General features: G+C 38.6%; 1 protein-coding gene across 1 annotated transcript in view; it reads right to left on the bottom strand.

The window, feature by feature from the left end:
• The window catches only part of GOLPH3 (golgi phosphoprotein 3), a 50,135-nt gene that overhangs the window by 26,383 nt on the left and 5,989 nt on the right, over positions 1-17,763 (bottom strand). The gene's annotated exons all lie outside the window — the stretch shown is intronic.

Here is a 17,763-nt window from a genome sequence, read left to right as displayed (position 1 = left end):
ATGAAACAGACATTTACAAGTAAACAAAGGCTGAATTTGTTGCTAGCAGATATGCCTTATAAGCAATACTAAAAGAACTCCTGCCGATTTTAAGTAAATTAATATCAGACAGTATTTCAAATCCATATAAAGAAAAGATAGATACAAAGGTAAATGAACAAGGAAGACTATATATTTTCTATTTTTGCCTTTAAAAACTCACTTAAAAGCAAAAGATTGCATAAAATAGTAAGTATAAAACAGTATTGAGTTATGTGCCCTTGTAATATTTCTGACAATAATGAACAAAGGAAAGGGGTAAATGAAGATATACTGGAGCATAGTTTCTGTATTTTGTTGGAACTAAATGAGTATTACTTTAAAGAAGATTAAGGAAAAAACTCCAATGGATATAGGTATGCAGTGAGGAAGGCAAGGCGGAAGAAAGGGAGGAGTAGGAAAATTTAAATAGTATAACTTTATTTTTCCATTTAACACAAAAGAAGATGGTAGAAGAGGTAGAGAGACAAAAAGGACATCTGACACAGAAAACAAAGAGCACAGTGGCTGGTATAAATCCAACTCTATCGGTAATCACATTAAATGTGTGGGCTAGATCAGATACTCTGATGGTCAAGTTTCATAGACTGGATAAAAGATTTAACCATACCTATGTTGTCTACAAGAGACAGTTTAGATTCAAAGACACAAACAGATTTAAAAGAATGAATTTTTTTAAAAACCATGGAAACACTAATTCAAAGAAAGCTGGAATATTGTATTAACATGAGACAAAGTAGAGATCAGAATAAGGAAAACTGAAAGACACAAAGGGCAATGTTTCATAATGATAACAGAGTTAACCATCAGGAAAATTTAACTATTACACACAGAAACACCTAACAAGAGAATCCCAAAATACATGATACAAACCTAACAGAAAGGAAAAACAGACAACACAGTAAAAGTAGTGGAAGACCACACTGTTAACTGATACAACTAGAGAGAAAACAAAGATATAGCATTGAACAATATGATACAACTAGAGAGAAAACAACCGAAGATACAGCACTGAACAACAATATCAACCAATTTGACTTAAATGACATTTATAGAACACTCCAACCAACAACAGCAAAATACATTTTCTTTTCAAGCACACAAATATTTCCCAAGATACCTCATAAGCCAGCCCACAAATCAATGAATGTAAAAGGAGTGAAACACAGAAAATGCTTTACTCCAAGAGAATTAAATCAGAATTAAAACAACAGAATGAAATGCGAAATATCTCCACATGAGAAATAATCCATGGCTCAAAGAATTACAAAGGCAGGAAGAAGTAGCCTGAACTAAAAGAATATGAAAACACAAAATATAAAAACCTACAGGATGCAGCTAAAGCAGTGTTTAGAAAGACATCTGAAGCTTTATTAAATACCTGTATTACAGAAGACGACCTCAAATCAACAACCTAATCTTGTACGTTAAGAAATCAGAAAAAGAGCAAACTAAATCCAAAGCAATCAAAGAGAAGGAAATGATAAAGCTTAGCATGGAAACCAATGAAATGCAAAACAGAAAAATAGAAGAGGGGACAAAGGTCAATAAAGCCAGCTTATTTCTTTTAAAAAGATCAATGTTAAAACAGGCATATGGAGAGGAAGAAAGGAGAGGGACAAAAGATCCACGAAGTACCAAGATAAAAAAACAGGAGGAACATCACTTCCAACCTTACAGAAATTTAAAGGATTATAAGGAAATACTAAAAACAGCTTTATGCCAATAAAGTAGACAATTTAGACAAAATGTTCAAACTGCTGGATAAACAGCAATGACCAAAACCAACTGAAGAAGAAATACAAAATCAGAATAAAACCTGTAACAAGAAGTTGAATGAGGAGTTGAATTATCTTCCAAGAGTGTTACTGAGGATGTAAGAAGAAGAATCAGCCTACCAGATATAGATAAACCTGAATATTGCCCACAGCCACAAGAAAACTTCTTGTGGGCAGGGGGTGGGGGTGGGGTGCGGTAAAGCAGGTCATTTTATATCCTCTTTGAGTCTTCACTTTCTCATTTACAAAACGAAAAAGACAGATTTCAAGCATTCTACAAGTATGATTCTAACCAACTGGGAATTCCCTGTGGAGGTATGTGGCTTAAAGCAAAACAGGATACATGATCTATTTTAATCTCTGAAAAAAGCATTTGCAGGTCCATCATCAAGGTTATTCTTCAAACTGCTTCAGTTCAGTTCAGTTCAGTCACTCAGTCGTGTCCGACTCTTTGCGACCCCATGAATCGCAGCACGCCAGGCCTCCCTGTCCATCACCAACTCCCAGAGTTCACCCAAACTCATATCCATCGAGTCAGTGATGCCATCCAGCCATCTCATCCTCTGTCGTCCCCTTCTCTTCCTGCCCCCAATTCCTCCCAGCATCAGAGTCTTTTCCAATGAGTCAACTCTTCACATGAGGTGGCCAAAGTACTGGAGTTTCATCTTCAGCATCAGTCCTTCCAATGAACACCCAGGACTGGTCTCCTCTAGGATGGACTGGTTGGTCTCCTTGCAGTCCAAGGGACTCACAAGAGTCTTCTCTAGCACCACAGTTCAAAAGCATCAATTCTTCAGTGCTCAGCCTTCTTCACAGTCCAACTCTCACATCCATACATGACCAAAGGAAAAACCATAGCCTTGACTAGACAGACCTTTGTTGGCAAAGTAATGTCTCTGCTTTTGAATATGCTATCTAGGTTGGTCATAGCTTTCCTTCCAAGGAGTAAGCGTCTTTTAATTTCACGGCTGCGATCACTATCTGCAGTGATTTTGGAGCCCCAAAAAATAAAGTCTGACACTGGTTCCACTGTTTCTCCATCTATTTACCATGAAGTGATGGGACTGACAGTATATAAAGAACTGTAAAAGATAAGCATTTATAATGGGGTACCTAAAAATTGGTGTTTGGCACTATCATACATAATGTAGAAATGAACAAGAAAATTTTCCAGTTTTCACGTGACACGGAGATCATCTTAAATATCAAACTGATCAAACAAGAAATTATATGAGAAATTTAAAAAATTTCCTGAGACAAATGAACATGGAAATACAATATAGCAGAATTTATCGGATTCACCAACAGCCTCTAGATAAATGATGTGATACTGGTACATGAACAAACAGACCAAGAGAATTAATAAATCCAGAAATAGACCCAAGAATACACTGAAATCTAGTATATGATAAATGTGCTATCTTAAATCATATACCTGATAAGGGATAAATATCCAAAGTATATAAAGAATTCATATAACAGCAAAAAAAAATAATAATCCAGTTAAAAAAAGGGCAAAGAACCCAAACAGACATTTCTCCAAAGTAGATGGTACTCAGTATAAGAAGGAAAGATGGGCAATTTAATCATTAGTATTAAGAACTACTGGATAGCCATTTAGAAAAACAAAATTGGACCCGTACTTCATATTACACACCATAATTAACTCCAAATGGATGAGAGATTAAAATGTAAAATGAAACAATATAAAGCACTATAAGAAAATAGGAGTAAATACCTTCATAACCTAATTTGGGGGCAAGGGGTGGGTGGAAAAGCTTCCAGCTACTGCTCAAAATCTAGAAGAAATACATATGGATAAATTGTATTACATAAGTTTTTTTTTTTAAAGTAATCATGGCAAAAGCATCAACAAAGTAAAAAAGACAAAAGGAAATGTAGGAAAATAATTTATAACATCTCACAAAGACACAATTAGTTCCTAAAAATTAAACGAAAATAAGATCAAGGGACTTCCCTAGCAGTCCAGTGGTTAAGACTCTGTGCTTCCACTGCTGGGGGATGTGGGTTCAATCCCTGTTTGGGGAATCAAGATCCCACGTGCTGCAGCCAAAAAATTTAAAAAAAAAAAAGGAAAATAAGATCAATACTCAATTTTTTAAAGGCAAAGACACAAACAGTAAATTTACAAAAGAAATGAAAATGACTTAAACATATGTAAAGATGCTTCCTATCATTAATAATACACATTTAAATAACAGGAGAAAAACAAAACCAATCAAAAAATGGGCAAAACAAGTGTCTATAAAAGATGAATGGATAAACAAAATGTGCTACATACATACAATAGAATATTATTCAGCTTTAAAAAGAAACAAAATTCTGACAAATGCTATAACAAGATGAACCGGGTCTGCTAAGTGACATAAGCCAGTTACAAAAAGGCAAAAGCTGTATGATTTCATTTTTATGAGGTGCCTAGAGGAGTCAAAACCACTGCCAGTACAGTGGTGGCTGCCCCAGACAGCTGGGAGGAGCAATGAGGAGCTGTCACTTAATTGGTAAGGAATTCCAGGGAGGGATGAACAGTGGCGACGGTTGCACAACAATGAGAATGTCCTTACTGTTACTGAACTATAGACTTTAAAATGGCTAATATAGTGAATTCTGTTATGAACATTTTAGTACAATTTTTAAAACTACATGAGACAATGGTTATCTGATAAGTCTGGCAAAAATTGAAAAATATCTGACACCATTGCCAACGATAAGGCCAATACACTGTGCTAGGAATGCAAAAATGACATCATCCCTGACAGAAATCATGAAAAATTACATGTCTTTAGCTTGACAATCCTACTTCTAGAAATCGCCTCTGAAAAGTCTATATCCCCATAAATATGAAACAATAAATGCATATGATTATTAATTACAACATTATCTGAAGTAAAAACTTGGTAACAGTCCATAAATCCATCAATAAAAACAATGAATATATGAAGATAAACAAACATAATGGAACACTATGGAGCCATAAAAGATCTTTATATAATGATATGAAATAATCTTCAGGCTACATAAACTATAAAAAGGAAAATGCCAAACAGCATATATCAGTTCAGTTCAGTCACTCAGTCGTATCCGACGCTTTGTGACTCCATGAGTTGCAGCACGCCAGGCCTCCCTGTCCATCACCAACTCCCGGAGTTCACTCAGACTCACGTCCATCGAGTCAGTGATGCCATCCAGCCATCTCATCCTCTGCCATCCCCTTCTCCTCCTGCCCCCAATCACTCCCAGCATCAGAGTCTTTTCCAATGAGTCAACTCTTCACATGAGGTGGCCAAAATATTGGAGTTTCAGCTTCAGCATCATTCCTTCCAATGACACCCGGGGCTGATCTCCTTTAGAATGGACTGGTTGGATCTCCTTGCAGTCCAAGGGACTCTCAAAAGTCTTCTCCAACACCACAGTTCAGAAGTATCAGTTCTTCGGCCCTCAGCTTTCTTCAGTCCAACTCTCACATCCATACATGACCACTGGAAAAACCATAGCCTTGACTAGACGGACCTTTGTTGGCAAAGTAATGTCTCTGCTTCTGAATATGCTATCTAGTTGGTCATAACTTTCCTTCCAAGGAGTAAGCTTCTTTTAATTTCATGGCTGCAATCACCATCTGCAGTGATTTTGGAGCCCAACAAAATCAAGTCTGACACAGTTTCCACTGTTTCTCCATCTATTTGCCATGAAGTGATGGGACCGGTTGCCATGATCTTAGTTTTCTGAATGTTGAGCTTTAAGCCAACTTTTTCACTCTAGTAGGCTATCTTTTGTATTTGGGGGAGAGGAGCAAGAACAAGTATGTTTAATTTTGCTTCAAAAACACTGGAAAAACAAACTCCAAACTAAGTTTTCAAAATGACCAACAAGAGGAAGGAGGAATGAAGTAGAAAGGATGATGGAAGTAAAGACTCCTAACTTGTAATAGTTATACATATTCAAAACAGAAAAAAACATTTTTAAATAAGGAAAACAAATGAGCTAATCTGACTGCACAAAAATCAGTGATACAACCACAAAGAAATATTAACTATTTCAACTGCCTTTAGAATATAGTATTTTAACTGTACATCCTAGTAAAGTATTACAAACAAATTTGAGGCTGAATTCAACAGTCAATTTGTAGTTAATACTGACATTATTATTATTTGAAAGCTATTTAAATACATGTAGTAACTAATCCAATAAAAATAATATTTTGGGGAACCAAGAACTTTAATTAAGAGAAAAAAGATATAGGTATAAAATTCAATAAGCAAAATAAAAATTCATGTTAAGTTGGAATAAAAAACCATGTGAAGTGATTCTTCCCTCCCCACAAATGCTAGCACTATCCCCTAAAGAAAATATACTCTCTGTTTGTGTTCTGAAAAGTCCTAGAGGCAAGGACATCCCAATAACACTAAGGACACCCAGTACCCAGACTGTGGTTCATTCCCCACTTAAAAAAAGCAAAGATTCCTTGGACTGATCCCAAGTCTGAAACAGGATATGTATTTAGAAGACGAGTCTCAGGCATTTTGATGTTGACCAGAAAGCAAGAAGTTATCAAAAGGTTAATAAGTGATACCAAAAGAACACTGCAGCCAAAGGAAATGAATTCCCATTAGCCAAAGGTGCAACAACTTTAAACATAAAACTAACATTAAAAAAGAGTAATTTATACAGTTCAGTCGCTCAGTCGTCTCCAACTCTTTGTGACCCCAGGGACTGTAGCACGCCAGGCCTCCCTGTCCATCCCCAACTCCTGGAGTTCACTCAAACTCACGTCCATTGAGTCAGTGATGCCATCCAGCCATCTCATCCTCTGTAGGCCCGTTCTCCCGCCTTCACTCTTTCCCAACATCAGGGTCTTTTCCAATGAGTCCGTTCTTCGCATCAGGTGGCCAAAGTATTGGAGTTTCAGCTTCAACATCAGTCCTTCTAATGAATATTCAGGACCAATTTATACAGGTGACTCAGATTTCCTTATCAGTCTAATGGCTAGAACTCCACACTCCCAATGCAGGGGCTGGGGATTTGACCCCTGGTCAGGGAACTAGATCCCACATGACTCAACCAAAAGCTTGCAGACCAAAAGAGCCACATGTGCTGCAGCTAACATATTCAGTGCAGAGAAACAAATTTCTAAATGCTCCTTTAAAAAAAAATACAAGTGATTGAAACACAATGAATATATTTTAAAAAAACCCGTAAGTCACAGTTTAAAAAAACAGAAAGCCCACACCTCACTGAGTCACTAAAATACTAACTCCTTATTCTAAAACTTAGCACTCAAAAGAGAAAATTTAGTCAGCCCTCTGTGTCCAAGGATCCAACACACCACAGATAGAAAATAAAGCTCCAAAAAGCAAAACTTAAAATTTGCCCCTATTTACATTGTATTTACAACTATTTACAGAGCATTTACATTGCACCAAGTATTATAAGTAACAGAGATGATTCAGATGATACAGGAGGATGTGTGTAAGTTATATGCAAAAACTATAGCATTTTAAATAAGGGACTAGATCATCCAAGGATTTTGGTAACCCCTGCAATGTAGGTCCTGGAACCAATGCCCCTTGGACACTAAGAGACTACTGTATTTATCCTGGCATTAAAAAAAAACTATGTATTTGCTTACTTGGCGCTGTGCTGGGTCTTGGCTGCTGTGCACAGCCTTTTTCTAGTTGGGGCAAATGGGGCTACTCTTCATCGTCATGCACGCGGTTTTCCCTGCGGTGGATTCTCTTTTGTGCAGCACACGCTCTGAGACGCAGGGGCTTAGTTGCCCTGTGCGTGAGGGATCTTCCCAGAGAATGAACCTGTGTCCTCTACACAGGCCAGCAGATTCTTAACTACTGGACCACCAGGTAAGTCCCTATCCTGCCTTTTAAGTGCATAAAATAAAATGCATAGGATTACAAAGGAGATACAAATTTGTGATAATATATGTGCTTGCTAAGTGGTCTTTTCATATCTTATTTACACACTCTTCTTGAGACATCTCAGCCATTCTCGCTTGCTTGAAAAAAATTTTCAAACAGCAGTACATGAGGGAAAAGTCCCTACCTCTTCCCTTCCCTTCCATCCATCACCCACACCCTCACAGGTAACTTCTATTAACATTTGGAACATATCCTCCTCAAATCCTTTATTTATTTCTTTTTTTTTTAGTTTTCCTAGAAATAACTTTATTTTTGAAAAGTAATATGGAATTATATGAAAGGCAGCAAGCATGTAATACTTGAATAAGACATGTTTCTTAAAAAACTTACACATAAGAAATTAAATGTGTATGTCAGAAATTTTAACATTAACAGAATGCATTTAGAAACATTACCAAGAATACAATTTGTAGCCAAACCTTTTTTGGTTCCTACTAGTAATGCTTTTTTACCACTTAAGTATGAAGTGAACTCGCCCAGTCGTGTCCGACTCTTTGCGACCCCGTGGACTGTAGCCCGCCAGGCTCCTCTGTCCCTGGGATTCTCCAGGCAAGAATACTGGAGTGGGCTGCTATTTCCTTCTCCATCAAATCCTTTATTCTTCCAACGTGCAGACAGTTGTAGTTTAAAACTGGGCTAAGCATTTGCAATGCACCATGCTGCTGCTGCTGCTATTTAGTCACTCAGTCGTGTCCAACTCTCTGTGACACCATAGACTTTGGTCCGCCAGGCTCCTCTCTCCATGGGATTGTCCAGGCAAGAATACTGGAGTGGGTTGCCATTTCCTACTCCAGGGGACCTTCTCCACCCAGGGATCGAACCCAGGTCTCCTGCATTGCAGACAGATTCTTTATAGTCTGAGCCACCAGGGAAGCCCAATGTGCACCGTGTCTAGTCCTTACAAGACCAAATTATGTAGGATGTATTCCTCCATTTTCATAAGACAATGAAACTGAGGCTCAAGAGAATTAAGGGACCTGCCAGTTACTGAGTGGCCAAGTTGGAACTGAAACTGTTCTCCTAGCTCCATCATTCTGTCTTGTCTTCCAAGTCCTGTCTGTCTCATGTGTGATCTCCAGTGTTTGCTTTCAGCTTCCATGAAAATGGAGATGTTGAAGAACTCACTTTTCTTTCCATGGGTGCCATAATTCATTTCACTTCAGAGAGCACAAAGTGTAAGCAGAAACTGACCTTCTCTCAAGAAAATGAATTTTGTAAAGGATTTCTGGCAAAAACGCACATACTTTTGACTAGCAAAGGTGTTTTTCTTTTTTGGCCATGCCATGCAGCTTGTGAGATTTTAGTTCTCTGACTAGACTGAACGTGGGCCCTGTCGTGAGAGTGTGGACTGCTAACCAATGGACTGCCAGGGAATTCCCTAGCAAAGTTTTAAAAAGTATATCTAACAGCATCTTATTAATAAGATTTAACCATAATTCCATAATCTTTCCTAGGGAGCATGAAGGTTTTGGATAGTAAACAGTTTTGCAAAGCTGTTTTCATATATGTAAATTATCACTTTGTCTTACAGTAACTGAATAAAGCATTATTTTACATTATTATGTAAAGCATTATTATTTATGTAAAGCATTATTATTTATTGAAAAATCTGAAGTTTAGGTAAATTAAGAAGTATAATCTAGTTATCAGTAGTTAAACCTCAAGCTACTCTGGCTAGATACTGTTCTTTGACCACCATGTTACACTGTCAGTATTTTAAGCTGAGGACATTTTGGAAAGCATATAGAATAATAAAAGCATTTAAGTTTTCTATCAAGTCACCATAACACTACTTATTAGATGTTGGCCTCTGCATGATTCTATTCACCTACTAAGTACCAAGACACTGCTAAGCAGAGGTAACAGAGATGACCAAGATATTTACAAGGCACAAAATGAAAAAAAAAATCATAATTCAATGTGATAAATATTGTAATACTGCTATGAATAAAATGAAAGCCTAACTCTCTTGTGACAGTATTTGGAAACAAAGCCTCTGGGAGATAATTAGGTTGAGAAGAGGTCATGGGGGTGGGGCCCCGTCATGAAATTAGTGCTCTTAGAAGACAGTAGAGATTTTGCTGTCTCTGTCTTGACACACAGCGAGAGGAACCTCACCAGAACCCAATCACGCATCCAACCTTCTGGATGGTGAGAAAAGGAATTTTTATTGTTTAAGGCAATTCTGTTGGTATTTGTTATGGCAGCCCCAGCAGGCTATCACACATGCATAAATACCTACAACATTCTAGACACTGTGCTAGGTGTACACAATGATAGGAGAAAGGGATATGAGCGCAATGAATGGTGCCCTGGAGATTAGGTAAAGAGCTTTGGCTGGGCATCAAGAGATCGGTAAGAAACGGCTGCCAGGTAAAGAAAAGGAGGAGATCCTATACAGAAGAATCTGCTACAAACACAAAGGCCTAAAAAAGTAATAATGTGATTTCCAGGCTACTAGAGAAAAATAATTAAAGGATGAAGGTCCACAGCACGACCATACTTATAATACACCCCTATTAAATATGGTACATCAAATAATATGTTTCATCATGCAGTCACAACAAATACTAGGGCATCTTATTTCTCATTGGAAAAATCCTTATTTACTAACATGGGAAGGTGGTCACTGTGCATTATTAAGAAAACAGGGGTTAAAAAAGAGAAAGAAAAGGGGTTACACACCAGTACTGGAAGGATTTGGTTTTTTTTTTAGTTTTAAATAAACATAGGCAAACTCATTGAAAATAGGACTGGAAAAATAATGTAACACCAAAATATTACTGCCCAACTTCCACTACTTGCCTCTGTGCAATCCTTTCTCCACACAGAACTTTTTTTTATTGATAACATAAAGAGTGGGTATGAAAGTATTAGTTCCTCAGTCATCTCTGTCCATGGGATTTCCCAGGCAAGAATAGTGGAGTGGGTTGCCATATTCTTCTCTAGGGAATCTTCCCGAACCCAGGGATCAAACCCGAGTCCCCCACATTGCAGGCAGACTCTTTACTGTCTGAACCACCAAGGAAGCCCCAAAAGTTCTGTGTCTGTCCTTTCCCCACACAGATTTTTTATTGATAACACAAATACTGGGTATACCACTCCCCAATACCTCCAGTGGCTTCCCAACTACACGCAGTATAATACACAAAGTCCTTAGCCTGATTTGTGAGGCCTCTAGGTTGCAGCACTCTATCATCATCTCAGGTCTTTCTCCCCATCACTCCAGTCCTGCCTTCAACCACCTTTCAGTTCCTCAAACCAAACCAAGCTCTTCAATACCTCATGACCTTGAAACATACTAGTCTGTCTTCACTGGATTTGGCAGCTATTCATTCTTTGAGTCTCATGTCATGTCCTTAGAAAGTCCTTCCCTATGCTGTCCCCTCAATATCCATTCCCATGCAGTTTTTTTCACAGTAACTATCACAGTGTTTAATTTACACACATGTTTATTTATACACATATGTATATACCTATCTATATATGTATCTATCTTCCTTAGCACAATACCTTCTGTATAGTAGACATTCCACAAATGTCTGTTGAAGGAATAAAAGTTGAATTATGGATTTATTTTTATTTTGTAGTCTATATTTTCTCAATCTTTTTCAACAATGAGCACAGACTTGTAAAAGAAAGTAATTAAGAACAGTATACTACCTATTGGCTCTTTAAACTCAAACCAATCATCTTTTCTCTAAGCGTTAATGGTAATTAAATTCAAATAATTCTTCCTGAATAATTATCTGTCTCATTCCCTCTTCATCCAAGACCCAGGCAACAAATTTCACAAATTCTAGTAACTTCAAGCCTATTACAAATCTTCCTGCCTCCAACTTTTCCATCTACCAATTCTTTCTTCACTTAAATGTCTTTCTAAAAATCTAGTTTACATCATTACTGCTATCTTTACAAGCAACAACTGCCTCCACTATCATCTCCACCATCTGTTTAAAGGCTTCAAGGTACTGAGTTTTTTCATTTTCCCTATTCCACACATAATCTCCCTCATATCTTATCTTTTATTATTAGACAACTCAGATTTTATTCTTCAGCTTTAAAATAACATTTCTAGAAGGATAACTTTCCCATTTATTTATTTTTAATTAACTTATTTATTATAATTGGGGGCTAATTACACCCCACCCAGATCAGTCCTGGGTGTTCACTGGAAGGACTGATGCTAAAGCTGAAAACTCCAATACTTTGGCCACCTCATGTGAAGAGTTGACTCACTGGAAAAGACTCTGATGCTGGGAGGGATTGGGGACAGGAGGAGAAGGGGATGACAGAGGATGAGCTGGCTGGGATGGCATCACCAACTCAATGGACGTGAGTCTGAGTAAACTCCGGGAGTTGATGATGGACAGGGAGGCCTGGCATGTTGCAATTCATGGGGTAGCAAAGAGTCGGACACAACTGAGCGACTGAACTGAACTGAATTACAATACTGTAGTAGTTTTGCCATACATTGACATGAAACAGCCATGGGTGTACATGTGTCCCCCATCCTGAACCCCCCTCCTACCTCCCTCCCCATCCCATTCCTCAGGGTCATCCCAGTGCACCGGCCCTGAGCACCCTGTCTCATGCATCGAACCTGTACTGGCGATCCATTTCACATATGATAATATAAATGTTTCAATGCTATTCTCTCAAATCATCCCACCCTCGCCTTCTCCCACAGAGTCCAAAAGTCTGTTCTTGACATCTGTGTCTCTTTTGCTGTCTCGCATATAGGGTCATCGTTACCATCTTTCTAAATTCCATATATATGTGTTAATATGCTGTATTGGTGTTTTTCTTTCTGACTTACTTCACTCTGTATAATAGGCTCCAGCTTCATCTACCTCATTAGAACTGATTCAAATGCATTCTTTTTAATAGCTGAGTAATATCCATTTACTTTCACATATATATCCCAACATAACATTCTGTCTAGAATGCTAGTTTCTTATGAAGTCACATGCCACATCTCATTTAAAATTCGGCTCAAAACTTATCTTCCTAAAGTGCTCCCTTCCATCTCCAACACTCCTCTTTGGTGACACACCCAATTCGGGTCTTCTTCACTTACCCCAGTCCCGACAACACCGAGGACTGCTTCCCATTCCACCAGTGATAATAGAGTTACTTTTCCTTTCCTCATTAAATCGAAACAAGAACCCAACATGAGGAACTCCTCTCTTCAAAAGAATGCCCCTTTCTTACCAGCCATTAAGATGATTTTTAAAGAAATCATCATAGGAGGAATGGACAAAGGCTGCCACTGTTCCACAGACGAGGCAAAGGCATCCTCCAAAATGTGAGTGAAGCAATCTGGAGCTAAGAGAAAAGCCATTCCCTCACCAAACAGTTAAAGAAACTATATTAAAAAACACAAATCCTGTGACAGCCTGAAGAGGTGGGATGGGGTAGGAGGTAGAACTTGCAGCATACGAGGCTTCCTTGCCCTTCACTATCTCCTGGAGCTTGCTCAAACTCATGTCCACTGAGTCGATGATGCCATCCAACCATCTCATCCTCTATCACCCCCTTCCCCTTCCGTGCTCATGCTCAATCTTTCCCAGCATCAGGGTCTTTTCCAAAGAGTCGGCTCATGTGTATACCTATGGTTGATTCATGCTGATGTATGACAGAAACCAACACAGTACTGTAAAGCAATTATCTTCCAATGAAAAATAAATTTAAAAATAAAACCAAATCACCAATCCTAGGCCTCCAATACCAATTCTACTGAAGGCAGAGCTTCTAATAACAAAGTTTATAATCAGAAACCACCCACAAAGGCATGGGTAAAGTAACTATGACAAAACTTGAAATGCCAGTGTGTGGTTGTTACTGGAGGAGACGGACGGATGCAGGAAAAAGAAACAAGAGTTAAAAGAGCAAGAGCCCCAGAGAAGCAGAGGGCATCCTGGGGTGAGAGAAGGGATCAGCCACTTTACTGGTCATTAGAGTCATATTATCATTTTGGAGGTTTGGAGGCTTCTGATGCCTCTGAAGAGTCAGCCATTTCTTATGAGAATTGTTCAAGGAAGACTCTGGACTTGGCCTGAAAGTAAGAAATGGTACTTCAGGTGTCCAGATTTTCCAGCACAGCATGCCAGCAATTATCAAAAAAAATAAACCAGATTGTACGTTCAGGACAAACACATAGATAAGCAAGCACAGATAAGTAATCACACTTGATGGAAAGGCTCACTTAAGCCCAGCAAAGCACAAAAAGGTTAAGAAATAATAAAAAACAGTGTCTTAATTCACTTCTCAAGGCTAGGCAATTACCCATTTGCATTTGTTCAACACCTTGCAGTTTTCAAAAGCACGTACACATATGCCAATTCACTGGAGCCCTACAATTCAGAAGTATGGGACAGCCCACAAAGGCAGGCTCACTGTGCTCAGGGGGTAAAACTGAGGTCTAAGAATTCAATGGCCACCCACTCCAGTACTCTTGCCTGGGCAATCCCATGGGCTGAGGAGCCTGGTAGGCTGCAGTCCATGGGGTCGCTAGAGTCGGACACGACTGAGCAACTTCACTTTCACTTTTCACTTTCATGCACTGGAGGAGGAAATGGCAACCCACTCCAGTGTTCTTGCCTGGAGAATCCCAGGGACAGCAGAGCCTGATGGGCTGCCGTCTATGGTGTTGCACAGTCGAACACGACTGACGCGACTTAGCAGCAGCAAAAATTCAAAGCAGTTAACTTAACCCTTCTAACTAGTCAAGAGCAGGGCTAGAAGTCAAGAAATATGGCAATCTTCTGATTCCTGATCCAAGGAATCCACTATTGCACTTAACACGTATTTCCATTTAAGTCAATAACTTATTTTATTGCAACCACTTGCAAATCTGTTTTCTATATAGACTGGATGCTCCTTGAGGTAAGAGGATTTTCCTTGGAACTTCACCACAAGCAAAGACACTGGCACACAGATGTTCAATAGTTGGACTGAACTAAATCTGTTTCCACTATAACAGTGTACAGACAAAAAAATTAAATGAGCAGCTCAATTCAGTGACTGAACTGAAATTTAAGCTAAATTCTTAAAATGCTATTTCTGAGCTTATTTTGTTAACATGGTATAAAACTGTTTAACACTTGCATTTAAGAAACCGGAACTAGAAAATGAAACCAGAGTAAAAATAACAGTCGGCAATTTAAACGCAGTCCTTTAATTCCAGTTTCTCCAAAGGGCAGAGGGTAGAGAGTGGGGAACAAAGACTTAACCTATAAATTATCAACCAACAAGGATAATTTTGTTCTTAAAGTTTAACTTGCAACTCCCTACAGTTCAATATACTAAAATTATTCCTCCTACTACCAAACTACTAGTCAAATTATATTACAATAAAAACTATCAGAGAAAAAGATCTAAATCTCAGCTAAGCACAAACTCAGTATTTTCAATATTAATTTCAATATTTCTCAACTTCTTCTTCCCATTTCTGTTTCCTAAAGGAGCTTTCTCAAAGAGTGTTTTCTCTAACCACATCCTCTCCCATAAAATTTTGGTAAGATGGCACACTGTATGTACTCAGTCACGTCCAACTCTTTCAGGCCCCACAGACTGTAGACAGGCTCCTCTGTCCATGGAATTTTCCAGGCAAGATTACTAGAGTAGGTTGCCATTTCCTTCTCCAGGGAATCTTCCAGACCCAGGGATCAAATCCACATCTCGAGTCTCCTGCACTGGCAGGCAGATTCTTTACCACTAGCACCACCTGATCGGCTTATATACTGTATGTGTATCTATGCTTTATACATAAAAGGAGTAAGAATTTTTCATCACCATCCCCAGAACCAATTTTCTCTCTCCCTTAGGGATGACATGACCCTCAATGAAAATACATGCTTTACTAAGTATAGTAAATATTTCCTGTGTGGGAGCTATATGCCAGGCTGAGATACTCACCATGGAAAAATTCTATGACAGCAACACAGTTTAGTTTTTTAGTTTACTGTAAGAGTTTTGATCCAGAGAACTGAAATGAAAAGGGCCTGAAGACAGAGACCTTCTTCCTAATATTTGCACCTCATCAAAGGCTTAGCTCAATAAACGTGATGAACACATGGACGGTATTAGAACTCTGTATGTGGTCGTTACACAATTTGCAAATGTCATCTAGCAAGATGACCAAGCTACAGAAATGCTGGCTTCCTATTTCCAACTGAAAATCCAACTCACCACAACCCTGAAACCTGAAATTTTCTGTAGTCAATTTTCAAGAGGAAAAAAAGAAGACAAAACACAGCTAAAACTAAAAACTTAAACTAAAACGAAGAAACAGTACCTCACAAAAGCTATGTTCCCTTTCTTTAGAAAAATATACACACACAATACATACAACTACAGAATGTTCACAGAATTCCCAAACTCCATCCTTTGACTCCAATTTTAAGAATTTCTCTATTAAAAAAGTATGTAAATCATATACAATTTATTGTTTAAAAATAAAAGCTTTTTTTTTTTTTTAATTTAAAATTTAACTTTTTCAGCTTAAGACTATATTTACCAGAAGTATTCTTTCTGGAAATCATGTACTTTAATATTAATTGTATTCTTGCAGATCAGAGATTTACCAAACAACTAGTAAGACAAGATAATATGAATAAAATAATGCCCTACTACGTGTGTGTGTATATATATATCTTTAATACCTAATTTAAAACCTCAAGATTCACTAGATTATAATACTGTACAATACTATTGAAACAGGTTGCAGTCTTTCAAGCTTTGATCAGAGAAACTTAAAGCTATGGCATCAATTTCAAAATGAAGACGGGTTCTCTCCTTTGTTACTTGTCATCAGATCAGATCAGTCGCTCAGTCGTGTCCGACTCTTTGCGACCCCATGAATCGCAGCACACCAGGCCTCCCTGTCCATCACCAACTCCCGGAGTTCACTCAGACTCACGTCCATCGAGTCAGTGATGCCATCCAGCCATCTCATCCTCTGTCGTCCCCTTCTCCTCTTGCCCCCAATCCCTCCCAGCATCAGAGTCTTTTCCAATGAGTCAACTCTTTGCATGAGGTGCCCAAAGTACTGGAGTTTCAGCTTTAGCATCAGTCCTTCCAAAGAAATCCCAGGGCTGATCTCCTTCAGAATGGACTGGTTGGATCTCCTTGCAGTCCAAGGGACTCTCAAGAGTCTTCTCCAACACCACAGTTCAAAAGCATCAATTCTTCGGCGCTCAGCCTGCTTCACAGTCCAACTGTCACATCCATACATGACCACAGGAAAAACCATAGCCTTGACTAGACCGACCTTTGCTGGCAAAGTAATGTCTCTGCTTTTGAATATTCTGTCTAGGTTGGTCAAAACTTTCCTTCCAAGGAGTAAGCGTCTTTTAATTTCATGGCTGCAGTCACCATCTGTAGTGATTTTGGAGCCCAGAAAAATAAAATCTGACACTGTTTCCCCATCTATTTCCCATGAAGTGATGGGACCGGATGCCATGATCTTCATTTTCTGAATGTTGAGCTTTAAGCCAACTTTTTCACTCTCCACTTTCACTTTCATCAAGAGGCTTTTGAGTTCCTCTTCCCTTTCTGCCATAAGGGTGGTGTCATCTGCATATCTGAGGTTATTGATATTTCTCCCAGCAATCTTGATTCCAGCTTGTGTTTCTTCCAGTCCAGCGTTTCTCATGATGTACCCTGCATATAAATTAAATAAACAGGGTGACAATATACAGCCTTGACAAACTCCTTTTCCTATTTGGAACCAGTCTGTTGTTCCAAATCCAGTTCTAACTGTTGCTTCCTGACCTGCATACAAATTTCTCAAGAGGCAGATGAGGTGGTCTGGTATTCCCATCTCTTTCAGAATTTTCCACAGTTTATTGTGATCCACACAGTCAAAGGCTTTGGCATAGTCAATAAAGCAGAAATAGATGTTTTTCTGGAACTGTCTTGCTTTTTCTATGATCCAGCGGATGTTGGCAATTTGATCTCTGGTTCCTCTGCCTTTTCTAAAACCAGCTTGA

The sequence above is a fragment of the Bubalus bubalis genome, chromosome 19 (assembly GCF_019923935.1).
Source record: "Bubalus bubalis isolate 160015118507 breed Murrah chromosome 19, NDDB_SH_1, whole genome shotgun sequence".
In the NCBI taxonomy this organism is placed as follows: Eukaryota; Metazoa; Chordata; class Mammalia; order Artiodactyla; family Bovidae; genus Bubalus; species Bubalus bubalis.
This window is presented reverse-complemented; position numbering and strand designations above follow the sequence as displayed.